The following is an 11,109-nucleotide window of genomic DNA, read 5'->3' on the forward strand; positions in this document are numbered from 1 at the left end:
TGCTCGTGGAGTAGTGGGAAAGTAGGGAAAGAGGAAAAGGGGAGGGATTACTGAGGGAAATGGAAGGAAATGAGGAGGGAGTAGACTTGGCCCAGCCAGACAAGCGGAAGGTAAACAAAAGACTGAGTGAGGATGACATGTCTAATAAAAATGTAAAGATTAGAAGTATAGAGAGGAGCAATACAGAAGAAAGTGACGAGAATATGTTCCAGGGATTTAAAGAGGGTGGGGGGGACACAACCCCCGCCCCCCGACTGATAAGACTAGAGGAGAGAGTTGATAAGGTGATCGAGGACTTGGAGCGTAAGTTAGGTAACGTAGACTCCATTTTCCAGAGAATTGAAAGGTTGGAACAACTAGAGAAGGCTAACAGAAACTTAACTGAAGAAATAGAGGACCTAAAAAGACAGTTAGGAAATGTAAAGGAGGAGAATGAGAAATTGAAGAAGAATAGTAATGAAAACAGAGAGAAAATAGCTACAGAAGCTAAAAATTGGAGAATAACTCAAGAAGGGAATAAGGTTTCATTCACTGACATAGTCAAACAGCAATTGAAAGAACATAATGAAGACTCAGTTATTAAAGTGATGAGACAGAAGGAGAATATAGTAAGAGAATTAGCTGACAAAAAGAAATGTATAATTATATTAGGAATGGAAGAGAAACATAACCCAGATAGAACCGCAAGAATCAAGGAGGAAAATGAAAGAGTAAGCAGTTTATTAAAATTAGTCCAGGAAGATGAACCAGAAATTATAAAGGAAATTGAGGAAAAATTCAGACTCGGAAAATATAGTACAGATAAGACCAGACCAATTAAGATTAAATTCAGGTCACAAACAGCGGCAGAGAAAATTCTATCCAAGACAGGGAAACTAGCAACAAATGATCAATATAAAAAGGTATGGATAAAAAGAGAAATGAATAAGGAGGAAAGAGAGGCAGAAAAGCAGAAAAGACTTGAAGCTAAGGCAAAAAACGAGGAAAGAACGGAGTCAGAGAAAGAGAGATTCTATTGGAGAGTAGTGAACATGAAAATAAAGCAGTTCGACATACTAAAGAAAAACATAAGGGAAACAGAGAATACAATGGAAGTGGCAGAAAACTAAGAGTGTCTTACACAAATATAGATGGATTGATAACAGGATTGAATGAACTGAATGATTATTTGAAAGAAAAAGAACCGGACATAATGGGAATTGTAGAAACAAAATTAAAAGGCCCACTACCACCCAACAGTGTAGGACATGATACATACAATTATTGGATTAGAAACAGAGAGAAAAAACAAGGGGGTGGAGTTATGTTCCTGACTAAGAAGGATATAAACGTGAAAGGTGTCATATATGGAAAGAATACAGTAGAGATGATTATGATAGAAGTGGAAGACCGAGATAAGAAGAGCAGAAAATTTGTGATCAATTATGTGCCTCCGAAAACAGCCTCATGGGAGGAGAGTGAACATAAAAGTATGTTAGAGGACACAAAGATAGCATTAACTAAAATAATGGAAGACGGAGGAAGAATAGTTATGATGGGCGACTTTAATTGCAAAGAAATCTGCTGGGAAGAAATGACAGTAAAGAGTGGTGATGACTCATGGGGAAATGCTCTACTTGAGATGATTACTGACCATTCAATGACACAATGGATACAAGAGAACACTAGGTATAGAAATGAAGAAGAACCATCGAGGCTAGACTTAATAATTACATCTGAACCTAGAATAGTGGACAAGATTGAATATAAAACACCAATAGGTAAAAGTGACCACATATTGATTGAACTGGAACTTAATGAAGAAAAATATATGAAAAGAAATGAACAATATAGAAAAGGAAGAATGATGTATGAAAAAACAAACTTTGATAAAATAAGAGAATTCTTCCAACAAGAAAACTGGGAAGAAATATACAAAGAAGAAACAACAGTGGAAGAGAAATGGAATATTTTGACAAAAATTTACAAAAAAGGAGTGGAAAAGTATGTCCCAAGACAAAAACAAGAAAAAGAATATGTAAAATGCTGGTACAACAAAAGTTGTAGGGAGTTAAAGGACAAAAGAGACAAAGCCTGGACCAGATGGAAAAAAGACAGAAGACCTGAAAAATGGAAAATATATACTGGTTATAGAAATGAATATGTACAAAAGTGCAGAGAGGAAAAAAGAAAATATGAAAAAGATGTTATAGAAAAGTGTAAAGATCAACCAAAACTATTCTACAGATTTGTAAACAATAAACTGAAAAACAAACAAGACTTAGAGAAATTAAGACAAGGAGGAGTTGAATACACTGAGGAAATGGAAATGGCAGAAATTATGAACAAACATTTTAAATCAGTGTTTACAAGGGAAAATATACAACCTGAAGAGATTGAGTGGAAGGAAAAAGTCCCCCCTATGGAAGAAATAGAAGTAACAAAGAATGAAATATTGACACACTTGGGTAATTTTGATGTCAGAAAATCGCATGGGCCAGATGAAATAGCAAACTGGATTCTGAAAGAATGCAGGAATGAACTGGCAGACAAAATACATAGCATAATAAGCAGTTCCTTAAAAGAAGGAAAAGTTCCAGAAGATTGGAAAAAAGCAAATATAGTACCTATATATAAAGGAGGAAATAAAGAAGAACCTACCAACTATAGACCAGTCTCTCTAACAAGTACAATAGCAAAAATATGTGAAAGAATTATCAAAAGTAGATGGGTAAAATACTTGGAAAAAAAACAACGTACTAAATCCAAGGCAATTTGGATTCAGACAAGGACGATCATGCGTCACCAATTTAATATGTTTCTATTCAAGGCTAATAGATATAATACAAGAGATGGATGGGCTGATTGTGCATTTCTAGACCTAAAAAAAGCTTTTGACAAAGTACCACATAAGAAGTTGCTTAAGAAATTAGAATATGAAGGAGGAATACAAGGTAAATTGCTAAATTGGATGGAAGACTTTTTGCAAGAAAGAAAAATGAGAGTAGTGATAAGAGATCAGCACTCAAAATGGAATGAAGTAATAAGCGGTGTCCCGCAGGGAACAGTTCTGGCCCCAATAATGTTTGCTATATATATTAATGATATGGATGAAGGAATTGAAAGCTATATGAGCTTCTTTGCAGATGATGCAAAATTACTGAAAAGAGTGAAAACTGAAGAAGATTGTGAATCACTACAGAGAGATCTAAATAAAGTACAAGAATGGAGTAGGAAGTGGGAGATGGAGTTCAATACAAAAAAGTGTAGTATAATGGAATTTGGAAAAAGCAAAAACAGAATAACAGGATCATATAATTTGGGAGAAGAAGGAATAAAAAAAGTAGAAAATGAGAAGGACCTGGGAGTCATTGTTATGAATAATATGTCACCTGAGAAACATATAAATAAGATTTTTGGAGAAACTTATAATTTAATAAGAACAATCAAAGTGGCATTTACATACCTGGATGAAGAAATGGTGAGGAAAATCCTAATCACCCTGATAAGACCAAGATTGGAATATGCAGCAACGATATGGTCACCAAGTACAAAAAAATGTATAAAAAAACTTGAAAGAATACAAAGAGCAATTACAAAACTGGCACCAACACTCTCAAAACTATCATATGAAGAGAGACTACAAAAACTTAAACTACAGACACTAGAGCAAAGAAGAGAGAGAGGAGATTTGATAGCTATTTACAGAATCATGAAAGGCATAGAAATTACTGATAGAGAGAATCTGATAAAATGGGATGACAGAAATACAAGAGGACACGGAAAGAAAATAAAAAAAGACAGCTATAGAAGAGATTTTAAAAAGAACAGCTTTCCTCACAGAGCAATAGACAGTTGGAACAAGTTAGATGAGAAAGTGGTGTGTGCAAAAACAATACATGAATTTAAAAATAGTTTAGATAAAATGAGATATGAAGACGGGACCCCACGAGCATAGCTCCCCTTCCCGTAAAATACAACTAGGTAAATACACACACAACTCCCCGCCCACGAGAGTTGAGGTAACGACTCGCAGCGCAGCGATACTGAAATTATTTCAGCCCTGGGCGGGATTCGAACCCGGACCGCCGTAGTGGCACCCGGGAACTCTACCCTCTGCGCCATCGAGTTGTGTGTGTGTGTGTGTGTGTGTGTGTGTGTGTGTGTGTGTGTGTGTGTGTGTGTGTGTGTGTGTGTGTGTGTGTGTGTGTGTGTGTGTGTGTGTGTGTGTGTGTGTGTGTGTGTGTGTGTGTGTGCGTTTTCCTATTTTACCTAATTGCATTTACCTAATTGTTGTTTACAGGAAAGGAGCAACGCTCGTTGGGTCCCGTCTCTTACTCTCCAATTTATCTTAAGTAGCCTCAAATTCATGTGCAGTTCCCACCTAATCTATATCCTTGATTTCCAATTATCCTATTTAGATTTGAATTCAGGCACCTGTGCCATTTCAATTATTCATGCAAAGTGAGTGATGTCTTAGCAAATCTCTCCTACTCTCCATTCCTCGGCAACTGGTTATTACGATAAAATAGAACCAAAGAACATTCAGAACTGATATGGAGCTTTTTGTGTTTACTGATTGTATTATCTATAGGTACATCTCGCTCAGTTCTTTCCAAATATGTTTTACGCCTTTCGTGTTAGTAATGATAATAGCTGTAATATAGGACTTGTTGATAAGGTCACGTATTTTTAGTTCATCGAGTACTCATATATGGTACCAATCCAACGTACAGTGCATGAGGGATGATACTTTTCTTATATGTGCGTCATAGTCTGTAACACGACCGTAGCTTCATCTTGACAATGCAACCCATATGGTTCCCATACGCAGTAGTAAACATAGCCAGTGGTAAACAGAGCCAGAACCCGCCATATGCTATGATATAAATTATTCATTATAATTTTACTCATTGCACACAATGGGAATTCCATACGTAGAAACAGTTCTTGTTTGCATAATACTAAAACAATTGGTGATGGATTACTTGTGATTTCCAGACCCACATAACTACCAACAACTGGTTCACCGTGGAGAGGAGCGTGGAAAGTCAACTTGTTTTTTTTCCGAACGCTGTGGCCAGTACTGGCTGTGTCTTTCGGCCACTACCAGCCTCTTCACGAACTTTCGGATACGGCACCTCCAACGACAACTTTCCTCGCTCCCTTCTGTTCCACCTGCCCATGCACCTTCACTGCCGGTGAGGCACTACCACCTAAAAGTCACTTGGTAATTTTCATGAATACTGAAGTTTGTTTCATGCTCAGAGTTACACCAACATTTGGGTTCATTTATCTATATATCATACCCATTGAGGTCTAGTTGAAGATATTTTCCTAAAGTTGTCGGAGTCCCTCAACTATGTCATCAGTATGTAAGTTATCAATATATACCCGGTTGGATATCTTTCAAAGCAGTTTTAACTAATGATATACATTATCACATTGCATTCGTTATCTCTCGTTCTACATCGCTTCTTTGCGTACTCCAAAGTTAGGAGTGTAAAGGAGGGTAACCAGAGTATGTAACACACGTCTTTTTTTTTTTTTTTCGGAAAGGGTTATCATTATTCTTGTTGTTGAGCTTAAGCTTAGGATAAAAAGTAGTTACCAATTGAGTTTTTATTTGAATGGGAATAAGGTTTGACTTCTTAGGTTTCATTTGAATATGTTCATTTGTCTTATTCTGCTGCACATCTCTGTGTCTTCTGTTCTATGCTAGAGCGTCTGGCCACGTAGCGGCGGTCACTATTAGAAGTATTGTTGTCATTGTGACTTGGAGTGGAATACATCAGAAGGAAGCTGATCGGTGTGTTTCTCTCTTTTTCCCCACATTTATCCACAATCATGACTGAAAAACTCAACACTTCTTCAAAGAATATTAGAATTTTATAACGTGCGCCATCTTTGCACCAGTGTGAACATTGTCCGAAGACGAAATCGATCCATTCGCGGTGAAAGGGGTGACGGTACCGCCGCCGTGCAAGTTCCCCGCCCATTCCTCCCGAGCCACCGCCATCAATCGCCCCTTAGCGAATCGACCATGAATAAAGCGCTTATTGGCAATAGCCCTCTTTTATACACAACTACTATCTTTTCATTTTCTTTCAGACATTCTTCCCCTCCCACACAAACCGATCCTGCGCGAGCGGATGGTCTGTCCTAGGTAGTCCATAGTCCACACACAGGTACTGAGAACACTATTCCACGACCATGTCATCCATGATGTTCCGTAATATATATATATATATATATATATATATATATATATATATATATATATATATATAATAGAAAATTAGAAGTGCACACGTACGCCTATAGCAACAGAAAGAATAATTGTAATTTATAATACATCAACATAATATACGTTATTCTTGACGGAAATCAATACGAGAAAATTTGATTAAAAACTATACACAAACAAACGTAGCCCTTTCTACTTGAGACGCCATCCTTGTTTTGGTAGATGCGTAGGTCAAAGAAATTAAAGTATGATAAATTCGTCTAACCTAACCTAACCTACCTAACCTGACTTACCCACCTAATCTAACCTACCTACCTGACCTGCATTTAGTTATGCGGTACCCATTCTTTTAGAGGTCATCAAGGTCGTCGTCGTCGTTGTCGTCTTCGACCTCCGAATCTATCAAAACAAAGATGGCGACTAAAGGAGTCGATGCGACTTCCTTCGTTTGTACATAGCTTTTAGCAACGTCTTTTTGTTATTGATTTCCGTCAAGAAAAATATTTATTACGTTGATGTATTATAATTCACAAAATTAATATTTAATTTTCTAATGCTATATCGCATAGGTGTGCACTTCTAAAAGTAAATAATAATAATAATAATAACAATACTAATAATAATAATAATAATAATAATAATAATAGTAATAAATATATAATAGTAATAGTAATTACTCTATAATAATAACATAATAATAATAATAATAACAATAACAATAACAATAACAATAACAATAATAACAATAATAGCAATAATAACAATAATAACAATAATAGTAATAATGATAGTAATAATGATAGTAATAATGATAGTAATAATGATAGTAATAATGATAGTAATAATGATAGTAATAATGATAGTAATAATGATAGTAATAATAATAATAATAATGATAGTAATAATGATAGTAATAATGATAGTAATAATGATAGTAATAATGATAGTAATAATGATAGTAATAATGATAGTAATAATGATAGTAATAATGATAGTAATAATGATAGTAATAATGATAGTAATAATGATAGTAATAATGATAGTAATAATGATAATGATAATGATAATAATAATAATGATAATAATAATGATGATAATGATAATAATGATAATGATAATGATAATAATAATAATAATAATAATAATAATAATAATAATGATAATAATAATAATAATAATAATGATAATAATAATAATAATAATAATGATAATAATAATAATAATAATAATGATAATAATAATAATAATAATAATGATAATAATAATAATAATAATAATAATGATAATAATAATAATAATAATAATGATAATGATAATAATAATAATAATGATAATAATAATAATAATAATAATAATAATAATAATAATAATTATTATAACAATATCAATAATAATAGTAATAATGATAATAATAATAATAATAATAATAATAATAATAATAATAACATTAATAATAATAATAACAATAATAATAATAATAATAATAATAGTAATAATAATAATAATAATAATAATAATAATAATAATAATAATAATAATAATAATAATAATATATTTTTGACTCGTTGACCTTCATACCATACTCACTACACAATATTTTCCATACAAATAGTTTGTGCATCATTCTTTCTCTTGAATTTGAAACCATAATGAAACTTATAGTGTCAAGATATATAACCATGTTCAAAATCCATCATCTTCATAATTATCCTTAATTAATCCAACTAGATCACTAAGATATAGTTTAGAAATTGAGCAAAATGTGGGATAACCTTGGCAGACATCCAGTATGGGGTCAAGCAACGACTGCTCTACCCATGATACCAGTCTCAGTCCCACTCGCTGCGCTTATGGTACCAAACATGAGTACGCCAAATTCAAGGCATTTCAGAATCCTTATTGATATGTGTCTTGGTACTAAATCGTACACTTTGCTAAATCAATTAATGTGACATGTAGCTTTTTTATACTAAATCAGTTAAAATGTGTACACCACTGTTTTCATCTCGAACAAAGAATCACGTCAAATAGTTTTGAAATACTGTTTGTTACGCCAACGTTTCTGTATTCTTTCTTTTATTTACATCTTTTCTGTCGCCCTTCTCAGAAACATCAAAAAGATTAGCCTAACTCCAAAGTATAGGGTACTGTGCAGTGACAAGAATCAGATTAAAGAGTTTCATAATGAGCGTTATCCACTAGTGAGGAGGCCACAAAGATTTTAAAAGCGACATTTTTGGGCCGCAGACTTTATCTGTGCCCTAACCTCGGCGGGAGAGATCGGGTCGTCTAATACTGGTCTCGAAACCGTTGCATCCCAGCAATCCAGAGCCAGGTAATTTTTAACATCACCAGGTGGCTACTGCCGTCCCAGGACCCTTAACCAATGATTAGGCTACGTTTCGTATACTCACACAGAGTAATAGATATGTTCAGGGCAAAATTACTCACATCACTGACAATTTCATAGACACGTATATCAAGATCATTTACATTGATTCTTAAACATATGGTTGTTAATTGAAGCAAAACTAAGCCTAACACACACTGTGCCTCGTGCAGCGCTACATGAAGCAGTTGGCAGTGTTGAACGCAACGCCGATGGTCCACACTTTCTATGACTACCCTGAATGCTGCAGCGCGTCAGTTACCCCTGAACAATGTCGAGAGAAGAATGTGCATCCTCATTGTTCATTTCAAAGCTCATAATGCGAGACATTTCTGCTTCAGTTACTTCCAAACTTGCACCTCTTATTTTTATTTATTCATTCTTATTTATCTATCTTCACTCCGATTGTACTCCTGGCACTTCGACGTTCCAAAGGCAAGGATGCTGATCTATAAATACTTAATTTGGCTTCGTGTATTTCTTGCATAAGCTTTGTTAGCATGCATATATTATGTATCAGGTAAGAAAAACTGTCGGTCCTACAGAGCGATCTGGCGGAGTAGGACTAGTTAACAATATATAAATACAAATGCGAGTGTTGCTTCTTGTCCACTCGGATATAGGTACCATCCTGGAGAGCTGAGTGCACGACGTACCTCCTTTTTCCGCGTCAAGATGGGCACTGCCCCCTCGCTATATGAGACTAGAACCGGTGTCAATCGCGCAGCGTGTTGCAAAAGCCCGGCCCACAACACGTTGGGTAACGTGTTGGCGCTGCACGAGGCGTTTGTACACTGCTGGATTATGTTGCCGCTGGTTCGCATGACACGTATGGTAACCAAGTAAACAATCATGGTTGGAAATAAGAGTCCATACTTATCCGATGAATTCTTAATTCATTTTTGATGACAATATGATACGACAGAAATGGTCTGATTCATTTCCATAAAAATATAATATTGTCTAAAAATTTATAAGACACAGCACGCACATCAAATTATGACTCCATTAATCACTCGTACTGTACATGTGGGCGTTCACAGTGAGTCAGCAGCACACGAACATATTGGCCAAATTTAGTGTCTAAATCACCCATGATTTCGTATTTGCAATCACTTTTCCAGATCTTCAAGGTCATGGGGTGCAATGTGGCAAAAACCGAATATTAGGAACGCACTTAAAATTCAACCACACGTGATCATCCTTACTATGATCGATAGTGATTACGTAACGCTTTAGGTATTTTTTTTTACCATGACAACCGTTGGGCCTCGGTAGGCGGGCTGTTCATTCGCCTCAGGATTACAAATCCTGGTAAATTAACACCTCAGGTTTTTCAATTTAGTTTTTACTGTATATCTATTCCAATTCATAATATTGATACACTTGGCAGTTTGTTATTGTAATCCTGAAAATACAGACTAAATTGATCAATTACTTCATATCTTGATTGTCATCACCTGGTCGTGTGGCCTCTCCCATGTTTACCTTTGGTGACGTCGAGGGTAAGGAGTGGGAATTACACACCAAGTGAAGTCAGGCGCGCATGGGGAGAATTCTGTGCAAGAGTTTGAAGGTGGAAGACTGCGTTGCTCGTTATTATATAGAGATAGGGCGTGTGATAAAGAAAATACGTTAGTTATCGATCTGCTTCGTAGAAATTGTGATAGCGGCTACCCAAAAGGAGTGTCACGCATTTAAGTCAAATTGAAGAATTTGAAGGCTGTGGCTTATTCGTTGGTACGGATAGATAAGGCGTCTGATGTAAATAAATCGATTATCAATCAGCCTCGTGGCTTTTTTTTAACGTTCAGTGAGCGACAGTCTTGGTACATCAAGAGGTACAAGATATTCATGACTCGCATGACACGGAATTTTGACTGAGGTGGAATATCATAGACAAGTGCGAGTTTGTAGAGACGGGGCAATCGAGCTTGAGGGAAATATCAGAAATAATGTTATGTATATATTATGCAGTTCATGACCGCATATGAGAGACAAAGCACATTTAATAATGTTCGGTATTTGCTAAAATGACCTTAACATACAAGAAATGAGGCTACTCATGGGAGTTGCGATTGTGGCCACCCAAAAGCGAGCATCGAGCGTTATAACCTTCCACTAGAAAGGAGAGCGCTTACTCTTTCTAAAATAATGTCTTCTGAATGGGGGGGGGGGGGGGTTTGAGAGCACACAGTAAATGAGTGATCAAAGATGAATTTGACTGCGATACCTTCAAGGGGATATGGATCGTGAGGGGTATCGACGAGATACCCAGGCCTACCAGAATTTTTTTTTTCTCCTTTTTTGGCTGGAAAAGAAAAGAAAAGCACGGAGAAGGGGGAGGGGAGGGGGATGATAAGAGGCAACTTTTTAATTGGTGAAACGTTCGTGTACCTTGTTGTGTTTCTTGCAAGTAGATGCATTTGGGTTCGAATATTTGGAGAAGTTAGTTTCCCCAGTTAAGGATGAGTCCTTAACAATTTATTTCTCA

General features: G+C 35.6%; 1 protein-coding gene across 1 annotated transcript in view; it reads right to left on the reverse strand.

The window, feature by feature from the left end:
• LOC143021347 (uncharacterized) overlaps positions 1-10,170 on the reverse strand; it is a 172,313-nt gene extending 162,143 nt beyond the window's left edge. Inside the window, exon 1 of the mRNA XM_076178775.1 lies at positions 10,104-10,170. The gene's annotated coding sequence lies outside the window, so the exon portion shown is untranslated. The remainder of the gene's footprint in view (positions 1-10,103) is intronic.
• Between the last annotated feature and the right edge of the window lie 939 nt (positions 10,171-11,109).

The sequence above is a fragment of the Oratosquilla oratoria genome, chromosome 42 (genome assembly GCF_046742065.1).
Source record: "Oratosquilla oratoria isolate Oo_2021 chromosome 42, ASM4674206v1, whole genome shotgun sequence".
Lineage (NCBI taxonomy): Eukaryota > Metazoa > Arthropoda > Malacostraca > Stomatopoda > Squillidae > Oratosquilla > Oratosquilla oratoria.